This window comes from Aotus nancymaae, unplaced genomic scaffold (genome assembly GCF_030222135.1).
Source record: "Aotus nancymaae isolate 86718 unplaced genomic scaffold, 86718_ANA_hifiasm-v0.15.2.pri h1tg000007l, whole genome shotgun sequence".
NCBI lineage: Eukaryota > Metazoa > Chordata > Mammalia > Primates > Aotidae > Aotus > Aotus nancymaae.
The window spans coordinates 21,092,276-21,117,721 of NW_026988418.1; the positions used below are offsets into that span (position 1 = coordinate 21,092,276).

The window sequence follows — 25,446 nt, forward strand, 5'->3', positions numbered from 1 at the left end:
TCTGTGTCTAAATTTCCCCTTTTGATAAGGCCATCAGTCATACTGGATTAGCATCCATCATAATGACCTCATTTTAATTTGATTACTTCTGTGAAGACTTCATTTCCAAAGAAAATGATATTCTGACCTACTGAGGGTTTGAACTCCAATGTAACTTTTTTGGCTGGGACACAATTCAAGCCATAACAGGCAAGCTATTTTACCCATTGGAACCTAAGTTTCTTTATTTTTCTTTACTTTTGAGACAGGGTTTTACTGTGTCACCCAGGCTGAAGTGCAGTGGCATGATCAAGGCTCTCTGTAGCATTGAACTCCTAGGCTCAATTGATCCTTCTGCCTCGGCCTCCTAAGTAGCTAGGACTACAGGTACATATCACCATGCCCAGTTAATTAAAAGAAAAATTGTAGAGATGGGGTCTTGCAATGTTGCCCAGGCTGGTCTTGAATTCCTTGCCTCAAGCAATTCTGCTGCCTCAGCCTCCAGACTCAGTTTCTTTATCTGTAAAATGGGCATAATAATTTTTAATTTCTAGAATTAAGTGGAATAGCAAAGGAAAATGGCCTGGCATACAATAAGGGCTCAAACCATTATAATTAAGAATTACTAGGCACTAGGTACTTTTAATACATCTCATTTAACCATGACAACTGCCTTGTGATGCTGGCAGCATCATTCCCAGTAGATACCAGAAGAGACTGAGGCTCAATGAGGATAAGGAGTTTGTACAAAGTCACACTATTATTAAGATCTAAAACTCAGTTTTCTCCAAAGCCCATGATGTTTTCCACTCCAGAGGGCCTAACCTGGAGAAGAAGTAGTCAAGAAAGATTTTTAAAAAATCTCTCCTTCAGGGGTAACAACAGAGAAGTGATGATTATTTTCATTTTACTAAATAGGGACATGTGTTGGATATGAATTATACTTTCAAAGTGCCCAGAATCACAGATGAGGCATTCAGAAGGTTCAGGGATTGGAGGAGGAAGGGCATGAAGGACAGGTGATATAGGAAGTCCAGTGGATTCATCATGCTAACCAGCTTTTGTCATACTTTTTCATATTTCAAGGCTGCATTGGCATTTTTTAATAGGCTGAAGAAATTCAGAATCAAAATTTCAAAGCTAAAAATACAGCCAAGGCATCCTGGAAAATAGTTTTTATTTTTATTTTTTGAAAAACAAAACACCTGATTGTCTTCCACCCAACAAAGAAAGAAATATACAGGCTGCGACGAGTAAGTGAAACTACTTTTGTCTGTTTGCAATAAACATTCACAAAACACATTATCCTTTTGACATTTCTGTTACGATTGTTCATATTCCATTTTCTGTGAAATGCTTTCCATCCTCACTGGGTTCTTGTAATTACCTATTTGGAAGAAGATCACCTCAGCTCTTTAGCTACATTATCAATTTAAACAGTTGATTCCTAATTGTTGTTGTTGATGTTATGTTCAGGTATCTCTGGAGGGGGAAGAAATAATCTCGTTATAAGCTGTTAAAGGATACAGAGAGCCTGATACCTAGCCAGGAAAATGATAGTTATAGACAAGCAGGTGGCAGTTTCATCATATTTCTTCCTTTTTGTCAATTTCAGGGGTCACTGCATGGCCCAATACTGGTAAAGAGTGCCACATTGTCTGGGATCTAACCCTGGTTTTGTTATTTTCAAGCTGTGTGGCTTTATGGGAATTGCTTAATATACTGTGCCTCTGTTTCCTTACGTGCAAAACTGGGATAATAATAGTACCTAGTTCATGGAACTGTTGTGACCATTAAATAAGTTAATATATGTGAAGAGCTTAATTATGTGCATATTACAGTATACACTCAATAAATGGTAACTATGATGGTGGTTATAATTATTCTGGCATGATGATAGGCTTGAAATTGTTGACACTTCTGGAATATGGAATCTTCTTAGTTTTATCTACAAAATAGACCTATGTAGTACCCACATCATGCAGAGTTTTATATCTAGGCCACAGTAAGGAGTCTGCATTGTTTCATTTGGTTTTTTCTAATTGCAGTGGGATGCCACTGAGGTGGTTTTCAGCAGAGGAGTTAAATGACCAGATTAACATTTTACAGGATTATTTCATCTACTCTTTGGGGAATAGACTAGGCAGAGGTGATGTTAAGAAACCAGTTAGGAGCTGGAATAGGTGAGACCTGACAGGGACATTGACCATGGTGGAGGTGAAGGAGGTGGAACAAAATGGGCTCAATGTGTAAATTACAGGCGATTGTGCAGGAAACAATTACAGAGGGGAAATGTGAAAGATGATTCCTGGGTTTCTGAACAACTGCATACAAGAGTAACTCATTGAAATGTATTCAGGGAACTTTGTATGCTCTGAAACAACAGCAAAGAGAACAAAACAAAAAAGGACACAAACAGAAATGTCTGTAGGGAATAGAAGAGGAAAGGAAGGAAGAAATTCTCCACAAATCAGGTTTGTGGATAACTTAAACTCTCTATGGGGTGCTGAAGGATTGCACTGTAGATCGAGGAAATAGCACAGTCAAAGCAGCAGAAGGGTGCCGTCATATGTGAGGAAGGCTGCACTTGTCACTTATGCACAGGAACAATATGGCTTTGAATTGCTGTTAAGCGACATTATTCAGGTATGGCCTTGTCACCCAGATACATGGTAATGCCCCACAGCCCCAAAACAACTTCTTTCATATTCCCAAGTATATTTAGCTCACTCCTAGGCATATAACAGAGTCCTTAGTAAATACTTCTTGAACTTGGAAGCTGTCACAAAAAATATAAAGAATTTTTTTTAACTACTATCATTTTTGAGAGCCTGTGGTAACTTTTGGAAATACAGAAGATGAATGAGATATATGGCCCAGGTCTTTAAGAACATGGATCTTTTCTTTCCCCTTCCACTTCTCTTTCTTCCCTTCCCATCTCTTGCCCTCTTCTTTTCTCTCTGCCCTCTCCTCCCTTCTCTACTCTTCTACATATAACTCTTTCTCTCTCAACTTCTCTGTGTGTCTCTCTCTCCCTCTCTCTCTGTCTCTCCCCACCCGCCCCCCCTTCACACACAAACTGCACCAAAAAGGGGAAGTCAGCAGGCTGGTGTCCAATACCAAATTGTTTTGCAGATTGGATCCAGGTCAGCTCAAAATATCTCTCATCCTTCTTAGACCAAGAGGCAAGCCATGACATGTCCTTCTCAATGTGATGGTAAAGTACAGGAAAACAAGCCCAATTCTGCAAACAAAGTTGAAGACTCTGCTTACACCACATCTGCTAGCATCCTGTTGGCCAAATCAAGTCACAAGGCAAGTCTCAAAGTCAAGATGCAGCCACCTACAATCTGCCTGTAGCAGGAGAAGGTGCAAAATTGGCAAATGGCATGAGTATAAAGAGGGATATAGAACGATAGTGACTTTGGACAAATCTTTCCCATTCTCTAAGCTTCTTCAACTCCTAAATAAGGAGCTTGGCTCAGATCTATGTGTTCAAATTTCGTGAATACTTGGACATGGCATTAACTAATATTAAGCACATAAAGTGGTGATAATTCACTTTTGATTTTGCTTTCAGTATTTCCAACACATTGAGTAAATGTCTGAGTTGGTGACTTTAACAAGCCTCTATCCCTTATTGATTTCATATTTTAACAAGGAACTAGCAGGCATCAGGTTTGGAGACTTCTGCAGGCCACAGTATCTAGCTAGAATTTCAAAAGATTGATATGTTTTTATTTTATTCTATTTTGTATTTATAGCAAATATTTAAGGAAATTATAAAATCAACTATTGGTAGCATGCAAATAAGAAAAAATCATGATTACGGGGTTTGAATAACTGAAGTGTGGGAAATTCTGGATTTGATGATCTTCACAACTCTGAGGTCTTATGCTTGCTGCCAATTTCATTGCTCCAGCTTGCAGTCTTCACTTCTAACCCAAGGCTTTCCCAGAGGAAGATGAGCAGAAAGGGGCATTGTCCTTCTTTTCTGAAGTTCTCTAAGACCTCTCATTCCCCCTTCCCTCTAAATGTGAGCAGCCCAGCTGCCAATATGACTGCCCAGGCAGAGGTATTTGATTGACATGTTCATCTCTACACAACAGACCAGAGTCAGTCAACCCAGGGCTGTCTCTGCCCTTGGCGTTGTGACACGTGGGCCCAGATTCCAAATGTCATGTCACATCTCCTCATGGCATCAAAGCACTCTCGAGAACAGGAAACACTAAACAGATGGCTAAAGTGCCTTCAAAAAGACTCCCCCAGACAGCCAGGGAGATGCAGAGCCCTGTTGGTGATGATAGGTCACAACATATGCTCAGCAAAAAATGCCGAAGGGGAGAGTGATTTCTGTACCCACTGTGCCCACAGAACACTGGCTCAAATGCTTGCTATCAGCTGCTTGGGACAGAGCGCCATTTGCATTTTCAAAATATCTATTAAATCTCTGATCTCAAGCCTTGGTTCCCTGGACTTTTAATGGTCCTAAAAGGTAGTGATAGAAAAATTATATTTACATTCAATATTTCATTAATAAGCAAATGAATTTTAAAAAAGTAATTTCCTCACAATAAGGCTGTTGATTCTTCTGGTCCAGGAATTCTTAGTTTGGGCTTGTTGGACCCTTAAAAAAAATGCATGGATAATCTTAAAGAGGGCTATGACCCGTCCAGCATTGCTGGTAAAAGTTTGTGTATATGTATACATACATGGGTTTCTCTGGAGAAAAGATTCTAAAACTTTAGATCAGATTTTCAAAACCGTTCATTTCTCATTATAAATCACTGTTACAACACTGCTCCTGAGAAAGATTACATGGGGCAGAAAAATGTCGAAATGAAACTAAATGAAACGGGAGGCAATGTAAGGTAACAATGTTTTCCCCAAATACGAACTTTAAGAAAAACATCTGCCATTTATCTTTACCATAATTCTAAAAGAAGGTTATTTCAGTGCAGCAAGACATGAAAAAAAAATCAGAATGGCTATAAACTCAGATTAAAAACATAAATTTAGCTTTATTTAAAAACTCACTACATTGTCCATTTTTGTTTTATTTCAGAGTAGACTCGTGACCAATGCCTGTCCGTGGACCCTGATCAGGGTTAAAGTGTGGGGAAACTAAGAGTCGATTTCTGAATCCTCTGCACACTATGCGGAATTAAAGACAATTTTAGCAGGGTTTTCATTCTTGCTGGTGTTTGACTTTCATGTAACTTTTTTGTTGTTTCCATAAAGTCTTAAGAGAACCTCTCTGCCTATTTTTGCATATCAAAATCTGAATTTAGTGAATATTGCCAGATAAGTACAAATAGTTTGTCCATCAGGTAAGTCGATAAGAGTAGCCACACTCAGGTAAGTTGCGAAGACTATCACGTGTGTTCTGTCAACATATATGATGACGATATTCTTTTCATTCAGAAGTTAAACTACAAGAGGTAATTACCTTGATCAAGGGCACAAAGCCAGCCATGGGTGCCAGAGACTTCACTGACTCTAACACTCAAAGAGCTCAAAGAAGGCAACCAGTCCCAGAGCACTGGTTAGCAATATTTCAGTTCTAGAGGGGCCAGAAATTCAGGTCTTAGTTACCATGCAGTTGCTCAGTCCTGAGTGGGTTTTGTTTTTGTTTTTCTCCTTTCGGTATTTTTAAATTAACACATAATAATTGTATATATTTGTGGGCCACCTTGCCATGTTTGGATACATATAACATGTAGCAATCAGATCCGTGTAATTAGCATACCCATCATCTCAAACATTGATCAATTCTTTGTGTTGGGATCATTTGATACTCTCCTTCAAGCTATTTGAAACTATACATTTATTACAGTCATCCTACAGTGATGACTATAGGAACACTGGAACTTATTTCTGCTATCTGGCCATAATTTTGTATCTTTTAACAAATCCCTCCCTATCCCTCTTATCCTCCTAACCTTCCCAGCCTCTAGTATCCTCTGTTCTACTTTCTACTTCCATGAGATCAGTGGTTTTTAGCTTCCCTATATGAGTGAGAACATGAGGTATTTAACTTCCTTTTCCTGACTTATTTCACAGTCCTGAGTTGTTGAGAAATCAAGATTGAGTGTTGTCCTCCACAATTTATAGCTACTTAAAGTAATAGAAGATTTACAAAAATGATCAAATGGTTGCAAAATATCCCTTATTCCTCTTATAAGAGGCATCTGTAGTTAACATTAATAAAAGAAGGCTGAGATAAGTTAGGAACTTGGGAAACTTTATGTTTTAGAAAGAATCAGAGAATGTGAGATTTAAAACAAAATCCAGATATTGTTTAGCCAAACTAGATAGAAATATTGAGGTATCCAGGAATGTAACAATATCATTTTTATGAAACAAACTGTTTTTACACAACAAATTAGTAACAGAGTAGGGATTAGAATTCTATAGTATTCTAGCCCAATGTTCACAGCACCACAGCAGATATTCAGAAGGTGGTATACTGACAAATGAAAGGGACTATGAACTATGAAGAAATTTTAATCAGAGGGAGAAATTTTGTCCCCAAAGAGTACAAACTTTTTTTATTTTTTGAGACAGAGTCTTGCTGTGTCGCCAGGCACCAGGCTGGAGTGCAGTGGCACGATCTCGGCTCACTGCAACCTCTGCCTCCCAGGTTCAAGCAATTCTCCTGCTTCAGCCTCCCGAGTAGCTGGGACTACAGGCATGTGCCACCACACCCAGCTAATTTTTGTATTTTTAGTAGAGACAGGGTTTCACCCTGTTGGCCAGGATGGTCTCCATCTCTTGACCTCGTGACCCGCCCGCCTTGGCCTCCCAAAGTGCTGGGATTACAGGCCTCAGCCACCGCGCCCAGCCGAGTACAAACTTTTAAACATGCTATGTTTTGTTGTCAAGGGAGGCTGTGAGGATATATTCCCTGGGTCAATGTCTTAGGACCAGAATACGCTCAGCAACTGGTGTATTTTATTTTCTGGAGCAAGATCTGTGACTCCAATATTTCAAGGCCTAGATGATAACTTTAATACTATTCCCAAGTTCAAAGGTTGCACTTTCTTATTTGCTGCTTCTAAATAAGCTTTGGTTTTGTAGGGACAAAATGCTGGCCTCCGAGGAGTGTAAAAGCAGATTCCATTTCCACTTTGATGAGACCCTCACGTGAAAGCATATCTAAGGGTAACTCAATTTTCTCTTAAAGCCATTCCAGTCAGGCCTTCGTGCCCTACACCATACCAAAGCAGCATTTGTGAAGGTCACCAGTCACCTCCATGTTGCCGAATCCAATGGTCAATTCTCAATCCTTACTTGACTATCAACACTATGCAGCATAGCTACCTAACTCCCCCTCCATACAGCACATTCTTCACTTGACTTACTTGACTTCCATGATGCCACTCTCTTGAGTTTCCTTTCCTCTCTGGCTACACTTTTTTTTTTTTTTTTTTTTTTTTAAAGAGAGATAGGGTTTCACCATGTTGGCCAGGCTGGTCTTGAACTCCTGACCTCAAGTGATCTGCCTACCTTGGCCTCCCAAAGTGCTGGGATTACAGGCGTGAGCCATTGTGCCTGGCAGGTACTCCTTCTTAGTCTCATTTGCAGGTTCCTCCCATGTTCCCCCACCTCTAAACATGGAAGTTTCTCAGGTCTCTATCCTTGACATTTTTCTCTCTACCAAGCTTCACTCCTTGGGTGATCTCAGCACTTTTATGGCTTAAATATCATCTATACTGTGATAACTGTCAAATTTGTCACCTCTATCATCAAAATATACTGTAACCACATTTCACTACCTCCAATGCTACCACTATCATTCCTTGCCTAGATTATTATAATAGTTACCTGATTTCTTCCATGTGTCCACTCTTAGCTCTCTGTAGTTGATTTTTCACTCAGCAGCCAGATTTAAAAACAAAGCAAAACTTAAGGCAGAAAAAATTAGTCCTTCATTCCTCTGCCCAGCCTTCTCCCATGACTTCTTCTTATCTCAGAGTTGGCACCAAAGTCTCCACTAAGTCTCTCCTCTCCTAATTTACCACTCATTTTCTAGCTCAACCTGCTCCTCCAGACACACTGGTCCCCCTCTGTCTCTCAAACACGCTAGGCACAAGTGCACCTCGAGGTTTTCATGCTTGCCTTTTCTCTGCACGCAATTTTCTCCTCCCAGATGCCTGCACACTTTCTCCTTCATTTCCTTCAGGTCTCTGCGGGAGCTGCTTTTACTTACAACACTTCTGGCACCAAATGTATGGGTGCTATACACCTGGCTGGTGTGAGGAAAACACTTCACATTTCTTTGAGCGAGCCATTTCTTTGGCTCTCTAGTCATCAAGCGGGTGTCCTATAAGTTACTTCAACTCTGACACTCACTACCTGGAGTTAGCATCAGAGCCACAGGTTTAGGAGTTCAGTCTCACAGGACTGCTCCTCACCTCAGATGCCAGTCACAAATATTGGGTCCCTAGGCTCACACTCTTCTGTCTAACTTGGTTACAAATCAAGAGTTCCTATGACCCCCTTTTCAGTTTCAATAATTTGCTAGAAGGACTCACAGAACTCAGAAAAGCACTTTACTTACAGCTACCAGGTTATTATAAATGATAACAACTTAGGAACTGCCAAATGGAAGAGATGCATAGAACAAGGTGTGGTGGGAGGGCGTGGAGCTTCCATGCTGCCCTCTCTAAGGCCCCATCTTTTTCAGCCCATCTGTGTGTTCACTAACCCAGCAACTCTTTGAACTTGGTCATTTGGGGATTTTTATGGAGAATTCATTAGTTAGGCATGATTGATTAAATCATAGTCCTTCTACCTCCACAGAAGTGGGAGGATGTGCTGAAAGTTCCATTAGTGGCCTGGTTGGATCCTTTGGTAACCAGTCCCCATCCTGAAGCTATCTAAGGGTCCACCAGAGTCAACTCTTTAGCATAAACTCAGGTATGGTTGAAAGGGTTGTGTTATGAATAAGAAAAGATACTCCTATCACTCAGGACATTCCAAGAGTTTTAGGAGCTGTATACCAGGAACAAGGACAAAGACCAAACATATATTTCTTATGCCACACTGCTCAAACATCTTCTAGTCAATAAGACTTCCCTTGACCCATCTGTATAATATAGCAGCTCTGTCTCTCCTCTGTACTCTCATTATGTCTCTTATCGCTACAGCAGTCATCATGATTGGACAAGCCATCAATTGACTCTTCTAGAGTTTGCTAGAATGTAAACTCCGTAACTGGGACTTTGCCTATTTGATTCCCTGTTCTTTCTCTCACACTTCAAATGGTATCTCACATTATAGTGGCTACTCAATAAACAGTTATTTGTTGAGTAAGGAACCAAATTAGCAAATCTTGTCCACACCTACAACCAAGCTCAGGGAGCAGTGCATTTAAATCCACCATAGAAAGAAGAAACCTCTGTTCTCCACATTTCGCTGCTCCGAAATCAATACCCTGTGCTTTAGGAAGAATGTAATTGTTTACAAAAATATGAAAAATGAACTATATCTAATAGACATAGTGGTTAAGAGTTGAGGTGCTGGCTGGGTGTGGTGGCTCATGCCTGTAATCCCAGCACTTTGGGAGGCCAAGGCAGGTGGATCATCTCAAGTCAGGAGTTCGAGACCAGCCTGGCCAACATGGTAAAATCCCTTCTCTACTAAAAATATAAAAATTAGCAAGGTGTGGTGGCATGCACCTGTAATCCCAGCTACTTGGTGGCTGAGGCAGGAGAATCGCTTGACCCTGGGATGCAGAGTTTGCAGTGAGCCGAGATTGCATCACTGCACTCCAGCCTTGGTGACAGAGCAAGACTCCATCTTAAAAAAAAAAAAATTAGGTGCTACATCCATGCTCCCTGAATTCAAATCTCATCACTTTTTCTTACTGCGTGTGTCCTTGGGGCAGTAACCCGATTTCTCTATGTGTCAGATCTCTCCTCTGCAAAATGGTGATAATGTTAGGACTACCTCATGAAGTTGTAAAGATCAAAGGAGACATACTATATTTATGGTATTCAGAAAAGGACTTAAATACTGTAAGTATTTAAGTGTTAGCTTGTTATTATATTAAGGATACATTGTCCAAAAAATACTCTTTCTGGGTCCCCAAGAAGCTTTTAAGAAGGATTTACCTATATACCACACAGTCACATATACAGATATGTGTGTATACATTTATATGTATAAATTATAAATATATATATTGTCTAGATATACATAAACATATAAATATAAATAGTAAGGTATATATATTCAGTATATAGTGAGTTAGCTTGTGAATTCGAAATACAGGCATGTATTTTTTATGCATATATGTAATTTTTAAAGCTGTATATTGGTTTTCTGTTTTTTTCTGTGTACAGCTTCTTATGCTCCACACAAGCCTCACAGCAGGGCTCAGCACTTCTCTTTATTCCTAAAGATAATCTAGTCCACCAAATATTAATGAGCAATATAGATTCTACTTAATATTTTATAGGGGGCTTGGAAGAGAGGGCTTATATGATATATCACCAAAATCACTTAAGAGCTCTTCATTAGCTATTTCTCTTTTCCACTAAAATTGCTCCTTAGCCAAATCTCCAGCCAGATTTCTCTCTTCCCTGCTTCCTCCTGCAGTTGTTCCCTGCTTCTTCCTCCAGGGTGACTTGGCCCCTTCATCTGGGCTCATATTGCCCTTCACCCACCTACAGCCCCATGTCTGGGGGGCCATTTCCAGCAGGAGCACCTACAGGGAGCTGTATCTTGCTTGTTTTTTACTCATAGCAAAGGACCTGCTGCATGGTACATGCTCTGTGGGCTATTAAGAAAATGAACGCACGAAATAACCTTATGTATGTGCACCGTATCTTCTTTAATGGAAAAGGAAATTGAGACAAAAGAGTGTCAAAGGGCTGTGAAACAGTCAAAAAGAATCCTCAAATTCTCCTGTCCTCCTCTGCCCTCATCGACCACAAAGACCAACAACTAGTAGCCTTTCTATTAAACACTGAATAATTCTGACCTTTCCTGGGTCTTGTGAGGATCAACATTATGCTATGGGCTAGTCTCGGACCATGCAGAGAGCAAGCTCTCTCTCTCAACAGCTGCTTCCTTTATTTCATTCCCTACTGGGGAAAACTAATCAAACATGTAGGAAGCTTAAGAATATTCCAAGGAGATTTGATTCTTTGCTGGTGGCCAGTTTCAAGAAATGCATACTGATGAACACAAACCCATCCCCACTCCCTCCCCGAACAGGTTCTTCCAGCTGAGCAGGCCCAGGCCTGAGGGACAGGCCCAGGAAATACCCATAGGAAACGTATTCTATTGGTGAGTGCCTGATTTGGGACTCTGTTCTCTGTGATTTATTTTACTTTTTTGTCAAATTGAAGAATAATCCAGCACTGATAATAATAGAGATGAAATAGAAACTGCTTAGAGTTCCCATTTTGGAGTGTCGTAGAAAGGCCTTTTCCTTCCTTGTTTATGCGGAAAAATTATCGTCATCCTCAGTGCTCTGCTTCATGGCACAGCACGGTCCCTTCTTCTGTGTCCCGAGGCTGAGCCTTTGCTCCTCTGTGACAGCCCCCCCTCCTGTATACTTGTCTGTGCCCTGTCACTGTTTCTTCAACATGTGTTATAGTCGCTGCTCTACAGTCAGGTCTGATTTCCCCAGAGATACTGACTTCTTAAGGGCAGCATTGCATTATGTATGCCCAGTCTGCAATCAGTACTCAGTAAATTTGGTTGAATACATAAACAAATGAAAAGTATACCGAACTGAGAATAAGGAAAGCAGGATCATATTTCAGCTGTGATTTAAATGCCTTTTCAATCTAGAAGAGCCTTGGTATACTAATCTGAGCAGTAGATATGATAATCCCCATCATTGGCCTCACAGGATTGTTGACATGATTAAATGAGATAATAATACAAAAATTCTGTTTTTCTTATTGATTCATTGATTGATTGACAGGGTCTCACTCTGTCACCCAGGCTGGAGTGCAGTGGTGTGATCATAGCTCACTGCAACCTCAAAACTCTGGCTTCGGGTAATACTCTCACCTCAGCCTTCTGAATAGCTGGGAACACAGGTGTATGGCCTGGTGTCCAGTTAATTTTTATTTTTTTTGTGGGGATGTGGTCTCGCTATGTTGCTCAGGCTGGTCTCAAACTCCTGGCCTCAAGCAATCCTCCCATCTCTGCCTTGCAAAACACTGGGATTGCAGGCATGAGCCTTCATGCCTGGCCAAAAAAAACCTGTCAAGGTAAAATGCTATTCTAATATGAGTTACTGTTAAGGAACATCATGCTCCTTTTAATTAAGGATAACTCAAAAATCAGTTCAGGAACTTTTTTTTTATGTCATCCAATACAAGTTTAATAATAAAATAGTTTAAATGAGAAAAGAATAGAATTAATTCATTCAGAGATGCAAATAACTTTCTTAGCTGAGAAAATAAACAAGTATTGGTACTTATCGTGTATTATTATAGTCCAGAAGGATACTGAAAGAAAATGCATGATAGGTGAAAAGTAGGCTAGGATGGGAGAGAAGGACAATAAGGGAGTTGGAGACATAGATGGGCACAGCAGGAGGGTACCCTTTGCTCATTGTCTAATAAATGTTGAGAAGATTACTTCATGATCTCATTTAATCCCCCAAGCCTCTGAGGTTGGTATTATAACCTTGTACAGATGGCAAACCCTAGAAACTCGGAGAGAAGAAGTAAGTTGAAGCATGAGATGGAAGCTCCATGAGGGCAGGGATGTTGCATTAATGCACATGCTCCATGCCTGGGAACTACCTGGCATATCACTATTGCCTGAAAAATGGTTCTTTAATGAAAGAGTGAGTGCCACACAGCTGGTAAGTGGCAGACTGATTAGCACTGATGCCTACTGGCTGGCTCTCCTGACTATATCATGATCAAGTTTGTATCAGGAATTTGTAATTCATAAAAGCTACAAGACTAGCAAAATTCAGAACATGGTGTAATTTATCCACATCTGTGTAATAGAATAATTAGCAACCATGAAATAAATATAAATATAAATATTAACACTATGTCATAAGTCCTAAAATTTCCTAACAGGAAAGTGTGCTGATTGGCTATTTGTAGTAGGGTGTGACATGGGATGCTAGCTCATGTTGTTCTATTTAGTTCTTATAACTGCCTGGCTTAAGTGTGGTTAGAGAAGAGTAGTTATCCCAGAGAAGTTTCACTCCATTAACAGATGGTTGTATTTTAAAAATCAGTTTTATTGATGCATAATTTACATGATATGAAATGAGCCTATTTTAACTATATTCATCATTATGTTTTGGCAAATTCTTACACCTGTACATCTACCACCACAATCAATACATAGAACATGTATATCCCTCATTCCCAAATTGTTCTTTTATGAAAATGTTTTTCAGCGACTCTCCCCACTCCAACTCCCAGCCCCCAAACACCAATAATCTGTTTTCTATCATGATACATTTGTTTTCTCCATTCTAGAAATTTATATACATGTAATGAATATACCAACTATAGGCCATGTTTGGCTTCTGGCTTCTTGCACTCACCATAGTAACTTTGAGGTTCATCCAAGTCAATGAATGTATTAATACTTTATTTCTTTTTGTTACTGCTGTTCCTTTGTATGGGGTCTACCACAATTTGTTAATCTATTCACTTCTTACTGTGGCTTGAATGTGCCTCCTAAAAAGATTGCGTTGGAAACTTAATCCCCAATGCAACACTGTTAAGAAGTGGGATGTTTAATAAGCGATTGGGCCATAGGGGCTCTGAACTTATGATGGATTAATGCTATTATTGCAGGAGTGGGTTTCTTATAAAAGGATAAGGGCAGACCCCTCTTGTGCTCTCAATCCATCTCCTCCTGCCTTTCCTCCTCCCACCATAGGATGATGCTGCAAGAAGACCCTCACCAGATGCTGGCATATCAATCTTTGACTTCTCACCCTCTGTGAGAAATAAATTTCTGTTCATTATGAATTATCAAGTTCTTCATTAAATTGTGTTTATTATTGAAAACGAATTATCCAGTTTCAGATATTCTGTTATTGCAGCACAAAATGGACTAAGACATTTGCTAATGGACATTTGGATTGTTTCCAGATTTTGGTTATTGTGAATAAAGCTGCTATGAACGTTCATGTGCCGCTCCATGTAAAGACATATGTTCCTATTTCTATCAAATAAGTATCTAAGAGTAGACTCACTGGGATATAGGGTGACAGTATGTTTAACTTTGTGAGAAATTGGCTGATATCCAAAGTGGCTGTAACATTTACACTCCCACCAACGATGCATGAGAATTCTGTTTGCTCTACTTTGTTGTCAGCACTTATTATTTTTAGATTTTTTTAAAGTCTAGCCATTCTAGTAGGCATTCTCATTACAGTTTTAATTTGCAATTTCCTGATGATGTTGGGCCTCTGTTACAAGTTGAATTGTGTCTCCCAAAATTATGTGTGTGGCTCTAACTCCCAGTGACCTTATTTGGATATAGGACTTTTACTGATATAATCATGATAAGTTGAGGTCAAACTGGATTATGATGGCCCCTAAACCCTTGAAAGAAGATCAGGTAGTTAAATATAGGCACACACATACAGGAGAATATCATGTGAGAATGAAAGCAGAAATGGGAATAATATATGTATAAATCTAGTAACACCAAAGACGGCCAGCAACCACAAGCAGCTAGGAGAGTCATGGAACAGAACCTTCCCTAGAACCTTCAGGATCATGGCCCTACTGATACCTTGATTTCAGACTTCTACCCTGCAGACTTGTGTGAGAAAAAATTTCTGTTGTTTTAAGTCATTCAGTTTTCAGTACTCAGTTATAGGAGCCCCAGGAAATTAATACGGCATTTTTCATGTACTGATTAGCTATTTAATATATATATATGTGTGTGTGTATATATATATATATATATAATATTACGTATATATGTAAATTAAATGTTCAAATATTTTGCACATTTTAAATTTGATTATCTTCTTGTTATTGAGTTATACACACACACACACACACACACACACATACACACACACAAAACACTAAATACCAGTTATTTGTCAGATACATACTTTGTGAATTTTTTTTCCCCCAGTTTATGGCTTGTCTTTCATTTGCTTAACAGGGTCTTTATTTCAAGAACAAAAGTTTTTAATTCTAGTTAAGTAAAATTTATCTATTTTTCATATTATGTTCTATAATCCATATGTCTTTAAAAATACATATCTTCCCCAAGGTTATGAATATTTGATTATGTATTTTCTTCTAGGATCTTTATCGTTTCAGCCTTTATGTTTGTGTGTACTATCCATTTCAAGTAACTTAAGTGTGTAACATGAGATGAGGGTCTACTACTTTTCTTTTTGATATGAATATCCAGCAATTCCACCATCATTTGGTAAAAAGACAGTCTTTTCTCCTATTGAAATGTTTTAGCAACTCTGTTGAAAATCAGTTGAGCATATATGTGTGGGTCTATTTCTGGAATTTCTGTTCTGTTTCATTTAATGATATGCTTACATCAATTCTATTATGCGTTGTCACTGTAGTTTTATAATAAGTCTTGAAATAAGGTATCATATGTCCTTCAATTTTGTTAATCTTTTCCAAAATTGTTTTGGCTATTCTAGGTCTTTTGCATTTTCATCTAAATTTTAGAATAGGCTTGTAAATGTTGGTGGGAAAAACCTGTTGTGATTTTGATTGAGACTGCACTGAATCAATGAGTCAATTTGGGGAGAATGGACATCATAAAAATATTGAGTTTCCTAATTCAGCATCATGGTAAATCCTCCCATTTATCTGAGTCTTAAAATTTCAGCAATGTTTTGTAGTTTTCATTGTATAGGTCTAGCACTTTCGTATTAAATTTATTTCTATAGTATTTTAAGAAATGATTGTATTGCTTATTACCAGTATGTCAAAATATAATTGGTTTTTGTACATTGAATATGTATCCTGCAATCTGGCTAAATTCACATCTTAATTCTAGTACATTTCCAGAGATTAAAATTTTCTGCGTCTGTGAACATAAACGGTTTTACTTCTTTCTTTTCAGCCTTATGCCTTTTATATTCTAGATTTATTTTACTAACTAGCAGTTCCAGTACAATGTTGAGTAGAAATGTTGAAAGTGATTCTGATCTCATGGAAAGGTATCCAGCTTTCTAGGTACGAGATTAGCTGTGGCTTTTCATAAATACCCTTTATTAGCTTGGGTATGTTTCTTTCTCTTCCTAGTTTGCTGGAAGGTTTTGCTATGAATGAGTGTTGAATTTCTCAAAGATTTCTTTTGTATCTATAGTGATAGTTGTACCGTTTTTCTTATTCATTCAAATTGTATCATAAATTATGTTGACTAATTTTCAAATTATAAACCAATGTTGTGTTCTGGATATAAAGCCCATTGGCAGAATGCATTGCTCCTTTTGTTTATTGCTAGTATGACTCTGTCCTCATCTAAATTCTGCAAGATTTTGTGTGGGAATGGTTCTATCTTCCTCAAACATTTTACAGAATTTGCTAATGAGGCCATCTGTGTCTGAAGTTTTCTTTGGAAAAAAGTTTATTATTATAAATTTAATATATTTAATCCATATTGAACTATTCAAGTTTTCCATTTCTTCTATCAACTTTTTAAAGTTTTGCATTGCAAGAAATTTTCCTATGCATCTAAATTCTTGAATTTATTGGCATAAAGCTATTTATAACATTTCTTTATTAACACTAACATCTGTAGTATCTATGGTGATGTCTCCTCTTTCCTTATTAATATTGGAATTTATGTCTTTTCCTCTTTTTTCTTGTTTAATATAATTATATGTTTATTAAAGTTTTATTGACCTTTTCCAAGAACATATTTTTGGTTTTATTGATTTTCTTTATTGTTTGGTTTCTATTTCATTAATTTCTGCTCTTCTCTTTATTATTATTTTTTCTTTCAGTCAGAGTTTAATTTGCTCTTTTTAATAGCTTCTTAAGGTGGAGAGTTAATAATAAAGTTAACTGACTTTAGGCCCTATTTTTTTCATATAACTATTTAAAGATATATATTTCCCTTTAAGCACTGTTTTAGCTGCATACCACAAAGCTGATATGTTGTGTTATATATTGTGTTTTCATTGAAAATAACTTCAAGTTATTTTCTAAAGTTACATTTTATTTTTTCTTTGACACGTTTTAGTTGGCATTTTCTAGATATCAAAAAAACTGATTTTTAATCTAATTTTCTTCATGATTAGAGAACAGAGAGCCTTGTTTTGGGGCTCAGCACAAGTTCTATTTTGGTGAAATTTCCATGGGCACTTGAAAGAAAGTGTATTCGCTGTTGTTGAGTGTTGAGTTTCACAAAACATCATTTCAAATTAGTTGATAGTATTGATCAAATTTTCTATATTCTACTGATTTTTTTGTCTATCTTTTCAATTACTGAGAGAAGAAATGTTATAATTTCAGAATTTAAGGGGGTCTTGTTATTTTTTCCTTTCAGTTCTTATTCAGTTTTTGCTTCATGCATTTTGAAGCTCAGTTTTTATATATTTTCAATTGTGATATCATCTTTATGTTTTTATGATTATGAAAAATTAATATTTATCACTGGTAAAATTTCTTGTCCCAAAGACTACTTTTTCTAAAATTAATATAGTTTCTCTAGAATTTTTATGATTTGTGTATTCCAACCACTTACTTTTAACCTATCTGTGTCTTTATGTTGAAAGTGTGTTTCAACATCAACAGAAAGGATGTCCACTCAGAGACCCCATCCAAAGGTCACCAACTTCAAAGACCAAGGTAGACAAATCCATGAAGATGGGAAGAAACCAGCATAAAAAGGCTGAAAATTTGAAAAAGCAGAATGCCTCTTCTCCTCCAAGGGATCACAGCTCCTCACCAGAAAGAGAACAAAATCGGATAGAGAATGAGTTTGATTGGGTTTGTTTAACCCAATCATGGGAGTCTTCACTGAAATCTCCCTCCTCTCACTGTTCAGAATTCAAGCTCATTTGTACATTCTGGAATTGCTTGGCTTACAGCTTCCTAATTGTTCTTTGATCAGCTAAGTTGGCTTCCACCCTATGCATTCATAGGTTATCATATGCATATGATAGGCATATCATGATATCATACACATATGATATGATCATATGCATCTTAAGGGTAATCATATATGTATTTCTGGAGCTTATTGTCTGTATACCAATTTCTTCTTTGAAATTATGTCCTGCTACTTCTAGATGCTTCAGTTTCACTGAACTCTGATCATTTCCTCAGCTTTTCAGTCTGCCATCCCTGCTTGATATATACCTCCCTTTGCTGCAATCCAAAAGTGCCTCTAGGCAGAAAGCAAGAGCAAGTGCAGTTTTCACCTGTCTGTTGCCTTCTTATCAAGGATCACATTCCTGAGCTGTCTACTGTTCAGTATCTTATATTAGCTATTTCTTGTTTTTTTTCCCCAGTTTTCTAGTTGCTTGCAACTCAAGGGTAAGTCTAGTAAGAGTTACTCTAACACATCTGGAGCATAAGTTCAGAATGACTTTCAAGATAAAGAGCTGTTCTTTAATTCAAAAAGATTCTACTTAGAACTCTAGTTCTTCCATTCACCGTCTGTGATTGCTAGACAGATAAATAACTTCTTCTTGTATCAATTTACCCATTTGTAAAATTGTGATTATGGATCCTGTCAAACGGGAGAGTTGTAATGACTGATCTAAAATTTATTCTGCCTTGCTTTTTTTCTTTCTTTTCATTCCTTTTCTGTCCTCCCTTCCTCCCTCCTTTCCTTAGTCCCTCTCTCCCTTCCCTGGTTCTTTCCCTCCTTCCCTTACTCATTTCCTCCCTTTCTTTCTTCTTTCCTTCCCTCCCTCCCTCCTTCATTCCACAGATATTCTATAGAACATGGAGAATCAGTAGCAAAGACCAAGGAAGTCCCTACCTACCTGAGTCCACCTTCTAGTAAGGCTAAATATGGGAATTAATAAATAAAGAAGATATTTCAGATAATAAAAAATTCTATGAAGGAAATAAAATGGTGATATAATCAGAGAGTAATGAGAAGACCAGACATGTATATGGCCATTCAGATAGTTTTCTCTAGGGGGGTTAACAGTTGAGCTAAGACCTGAGTAAGAAGGAATCAAGAATATAAAGAGAGAGCAGGAAAGCATTTTGTGCAGAAGGATCAGCAACTGCAAGCTGTGAGGTGAGAATGAGCACGTTTATTATGGAAACTGAAAGGCCAATTTGACTGAAGTGAAATGAAGGATGGCATCAGTGGTACAAGATAAACTGGGAGAGGCAGCCAGAGACCACCAATTCTCAAGAGCCTCAGAGGCCAAATTTAAGGGTGAAGTGCCATGGAAAGTTATTATAGAGAGTTTTTGTTTGTTTTATTTTGTCTTATAAGCAAAGGAATGATAATAAAATCTGATTTCTGGTTTTTCAAAATCATTCCATCTCCTCTATGAAAACTCCTCACGGTGCTATAATTTTAAAGGCCTGTTTGTACAATGTAAATTAAATTTCACCAATATTTATTGAGTGGATATGATATGCCATATGTTGCGGGGAGCAGAAATAGAGAGGATATTCTCTGACTGCCTACATCTGAAAATTTTCTTGAGAAGTCAGACATATGCCAAGTAACTGTGGCTATTTCTTTACCATTATTGAGCAAAGTAAAAAAAAAATCTTTAGTGAGCTGAAAACTGATGCTAAGTCTGAAAACTTTCTATCCACAGACAGTTCCCCCATCATACTTTCCCTTTCCAGTTTATCCATAAATATCAGACTGTGTGCCATTCTCCAACAAGAAGAGAGGCCTGAGGCCACCAAATCCATTTTCTATTTTTCTTACCTGACAGTCTGCTCTCCACACCTTGCTTACCAATGACTAATCTTGAGGTAGGGGAATGATGCTTTAAGTTAAATAAAAAAGTCATACTTAATTAAATGGATCTTGAGCACTGTTAAATTATTCTCTGGAGGTTATGATGGGATTTCATGGCTCCAAACTGAGTATCCTATTATAAAGACCAAAACTAGAGCCATCAGGATTCTGAACACTTGGAGTTTCCATCTCTTAAAGTTAAAAATATATGCACATTGTGTCAATCATGGGCCAGTTATATTTCTCATACATTTTTAACATGTTGATCTTGTGTGCCATTCTTAACCATACATAGCACAGGCATTTAAATTAAATATAAAGTTATCCTCAGGAGACGGCCAAAGTGAAAAACAAGAAAAGTAATTGAAGTAGATTAGAAGAGAATTTGATAAATATTCGTCAAACTAAAACTGATTACTAAGTACCATGGCCCTGTCAGAGAGGGTTGTTGTCTTGAATTCTTCGTGAGGCTTGAAACTTCTTCAGCAATTGATATATACAGATTTCTTTACTATGCACTCAAATAAATGTCGTTTTCTATCTGGCAATATGTTATATATGTTCACTGTGTTAAAATACAGACAATTTTGAAAAGTGGAAAATAAGAAAAAAAATCCATATTTTGATATGTACAAAAATTTGCCCATATTTTAAAAAGTAGGAAAAGGAAAAACAATACCATATTCCTACTACCACCCACTTTGAACTTTTTCTTTCCTTCCTCCCTCCCTCCCTTCATCTCCTCCCTTCCTTTCCTCTCTCCCTTCCTCCCTCCCTTCCTTCCATCCTTCCTTCCTTCCTTCCCTCCTTCTTTTTTTTCATTTGTTCAGAATCTCATTCTGTCAACCAGGCTGGAGTGCAATGGTGCAATCTCGGCACACTGCAACCTATGCCTCCCAGGTTCAAACAATTCTGCTCCCTCAGCCTCCCAAGTAGCTGGGATTACAGGCACCCTCCACCACACCCAGCTAATTTTTTGTATTTTTAGTAGAGAGGGTTTCACCATGTTGGCCAGGCTAGTCTTGAATGCCTTAACTCAGGTAATCCACCTGCCTTGGCCTGGGATTACAGGTGTGAGCCACTGCACCTGGTGTTTTGTATTATTTCTTTCCAATCTTTTGTTCTATACATATTTTATATATTTGGGATCATACTATATATATGTTTTTGTTGCCTAATTTTTCAATTTGCTTTGTAATATGATTCCATAGTATCAGATTATTGTTACAGTTGAGTAGCTTTCTATTATATAAACTTTCTCCTATTGCTGGAATTTAAAAAGATGCTTCATTTAGGCTTTCATTTAAACTACTTGAAGAATCTGATATTATAGTTGATGAAATAAGATATGATGAAAGAAAGAACAACTTCCATAAACCCTGTCTCTATTTCATGGGGGTGAGAGGCCAACCCGACAGTAGCTATTATTAAGAGTCACCTATTTTATTCCTAGCATTTTTCTAAAAACTTTACCTACTTAATCTCTTAAACATCACAAAAAAACCTAGAAAGTGGAGTCATTCCCATTTTACAGATGGAGAAACTGAAGCTCACAGAAAAGAAACAATCTAAGTAACCCAGTTGTGTAAATAGCAGAGAGAAATTTTGAACCCAGTTGTGTAAATAGCAGAGAGAAATTTTGAACACAGGTCAAAATGATTTCAAAGCTTTCAAACAGATCTCAATATAGAATAGTTATCAAGCTAGGACTTTGCATGTGGTTAAAACAATTAAGAAAAAAAAAAGCAAAAGTGTAGCAGGTAATTTGGTGCTGATTAAATTGGACAAATTCTTTACATTGAAAGTAATAGATAATTTGGTACCTTGAAGACAGTAAAACTGACTTGGATCTTTACATTTCTGGAGCAGGTTTATGATCCAAATGTCTTCAAGGCACAGTTTTCCACAACATCTGGGAAGGTTTAAGTAGATGATAGATCCAGAAGGGCAAACAACTAACTTTCAATATATTTTCAATATTTTAGGAGTTTGAAAAACATTAACTCACTAATTCTACACACTACAAAGCAGTGATAATTAAGCCTATTTTATAGATGAGAAAATAGTCTGCAATGTTAATTTAGTTCATATCTGATAATGTAGGATTTTTACCGCCTTGAGGTTATTAATCCAACTCCTACTCAAATAGCACTTAGGATAATTACTTTCTGGGTAGGCTCCTTTTCTTCCAATGAGAATGAAACAAGCTCGAAGGCAGAGAATGGATCTTGGAACTAGAGAATAAAATCTGGATCATTAAGTTCCAATCAACCTCATTAGTAATTGAAGTAGATTAGAAGAGAATTTGGTCCCTAATTCTCTTTACACTGGTCCCATATTTTACAGATGAAGAATATGAACAAAGAGGGCAGACGACTCAGTCAAAGACACACAGCTTTTTAAGTCTCACAACAACTAGACATTCATATCTGTGGCTTAAATCTTCACTGCCATTTTCTGTTGTGTATCACTCATTTGTGATTTCCTATGCTACCCACGATGTCTTGATCTGTGCAAACACTCAATATATGTTTGGGAAATTAAATTGGCTAATTTCCCTAGATATTATGTTATCATCTAAGCCAATATCATGCCATAACCCAAAATGCTCAATCAGCATTTATATCTTCTAGAACCTCCTGTCTCTCTCTTGCTTGACATTAGTAAGTTGGCGAGGGTTTTTGTCTTGTTTTTTAGAAAGTAGACGAGTTAAAAACAAAAGGTACTATCTTGGGTGCTTTTAAATTTTTCCTGGGTAAGCAGGTAATGCTTTGAAGCTACAAACATAGAATGCCTAATGTCACATTGCCGCTCAATATCAGCAGCCACTGCTTTCTGAATGACAGTGATAATTGGGTGCATGTAACTAGAAGACATTGCAATAAATAGATTTATTTTGGTCTGAAGCTTGAAAATCGCCATCTGCGGTGGGGTTTAGAAACAATGTATGGGGATAGAAAGTATTCTGGACAACCAAAGAAAACCATTTTTCATGAATGGTGGAAAATAGTTCCTTCTTTCTCTCCTTCCTTCCATCCTTTTTCTCTCCCTCCATCCCTCCCTCCCTTCCTTCCTTTCTTTCGTTCTTTCATTATTTCTTTCTTTCCTTTCTTTCTTTTTCCTTCCTTCTCTCTCTTCTTTTTCTTTCTTTCTTCTTTCTTTCTTTTTTTCTTTCTCTCTCTCTCTCTCTCACACGCACTCTCTCTTTCTTTCTCTTATTCAATTGTCCAGGCCCAGACTGGAGTGCAGTGGCATGATCTTGGCTCACTGCAGCCTCAACCTCCCAGGCTCAAGGAATCATCTCTTCTCAGCTTCCTGAATAGCTGAAACTAGAGGCATGTGTCACCACTCATGGCTAGTTTTTTTGTTGTTGTTGTTTTGAAACAGAGGCTCACTCTGTTGCCAGACTGGAGTGTAGTGGCACAATCTCGGCTCACTGCAACCTCTGCCTCCCAGGTTCAAGCAATTCCCCTGCCTCAGCCTCCTGAATAGCTGGGACTACAGATGTGCACCAAGATGCCCAGCTAATTTTTTTGTATTTTCAGTAGAGACGGGGTTTCACCATGTTGACCAGGATGGTCTCGATCTCTTGACCTCGTGATCTGCCTGCCTTGGCCTCCCAAAGTGTTGGGATTACAGGCATGAGCCACCGTGCCGGGCCTAATTTTTTATTATTTGTAGAGATGGGGTTTCACCATCTTGACCAAGCAACTCCAGAGCTCATGCCATCCCACCCAACCTGGTCTCCCAAAGTGTGGGTATTATAGGCGTGTGCCTCTGTACCTGGCTGAAAATAGTTTTCAATGTCAGCCTGTGCATGATCTAAATATGCAGCAGTCCACTTTTATGATTTTTGAATTTCTCCTGCAAGCTTTTCCGCAAGTATTCATTGTTCAGTAGGCATTCTATTTTTTAAATATTGACTTGCTTAATGTCCATTTTGGCACCTCACTTTATTATGCAACACTTTATTGCCTTAGCAGATACTGCATTTTTTACAAATTGAAGGTTTGTGGAAACCCTGTGCTGAGCAAGTCTATCAGTGCCATTTTTTCAATAGTATGTGGTCACTTCATGTCTGTGTCCCATTTTGGTAATTCTTGCAAGATTTCAAAGTTTTTCACTATTGTTATATCTGTTACGGTGATCTGTAATCAGTGATCTTTGAGGTTAGTACTGTAATTGCTTTGGGGTACCACAAACTGTACCCAAATAAGAGCGACAACTTGATTGATAAACATTGTGTGTGTTTTGACTGCTCCACCAACAGCTCATCATTTACCCATCTCTCTCCCTCTCTTCAGGCTTCTCTATTTCCCAAGATACAACAATATTGAAATTATGCCAATTAATAACCCTAGCAATGGTCTCTAAGAGTTCAAGTGAAAGGAAGAGTCACATATCTCTCACTTTAAGTCAAAAATTAGAAATGATTAATCTTAGTGAGGAAGGTATGTCAAAAGCTGAGATAAGTACAGCTTATCAGCCAGGCATAGTGAGTGGCTCATGCCTGTAATCCCAGGAAATTGGGAGCTTGAGCTCAAGCTCGAGGCCAGTGGATCACTTGAGCTCAGGAGTTCAAGACCAGTCTCAGCAAAATGGCAAGACCCTGTTTCTACCAAAAAGATACAAAAATTAGCCAAGTATGGTGGCAGGCACTTGTGTTCTCAGCTACTCAGGAGTCTGAGGTCAGGGGATCACTTGAGCCTGGAAGGTGGAGGTTGCAGTGAGTCAAGATTGTGCCACTGAACTTAGTCTGGGTATTGAAGTGAGACCCTGTCTCAAAAAAAAAAGAAAGAAGAAAAAGAAAGGAGGGGAGGGGAGAGGAGGGGAGGGGAGGGAAGGGAAGGGAGAAAGAAAAAGAAGGAAAGAAGGACCTGTGATAGGTATCTTGTGCTAAACAGCCAAGTTATAAATGCCAAAAAAGAAAAGTTTCTTAAAGAAAATTCAAAGTGCTACTCCAGTGAACATGTGAATGATAAAGAAGTGAAACAGCCTTATTGCTGAGATGGAGAAAGGTTTCTTCTTTTTTATTATTACACTTTAAGTTCTGGGGTACATGTGCAGATCATGCAGGTTTGTTACATAGGTATACACGTGCCATGGTTGTGGTTTGCTGCATCTGAGATGGAGAAAGTTTGAGGGTTCTGGATAAAACATCAAACCAGCTAAGCCAGTCCCTTAAGCCAAAGCATAATCCAGAGTAAGGCCCTGAACTCTTCAATTTCATGAGGGTTGAGAGAGGTGAAGAAGCTGCAGAAGAAAAGTTGGAAGCTAGCAGAAGTTGGTTCATGAGGTTTAAGGAAAGAAGCATCTCCATAACATCTCCTGAGCTTACACAATAATCCAGCAATTCTACTCTTAGATATTTTTCCAGGGGAAATAAAAACATATGTCCACACAAAGACTTGTACATGAATAAGATTAATACTGATAGTAGCTGTATTCATATTTCCCCAAACTGGAAACAATACAAGTGTCTAAACCTGATGAATGGGTAAAAAATGGGATACATTCATACAATGGGATACACTCAGTGATAAACAGGATTGTACGAGTGATACCTGCAGCAAC

The 25,446-nt window shown here is 38.1% G+C and overlaps 1 protein-coding gene across 3 annotated transcripts in view; it reads right to left on the minus strand.

The window, feature by feature from the left end:
* Positions 1–25,446, minus strand: part of DAB1 (DAB adaptor protein 1) — a 1,258,287-nt gene that overhangs the window by 759,535 nt on the left and 473,306 nt on the right. The window lies entirely within an intron of this gene.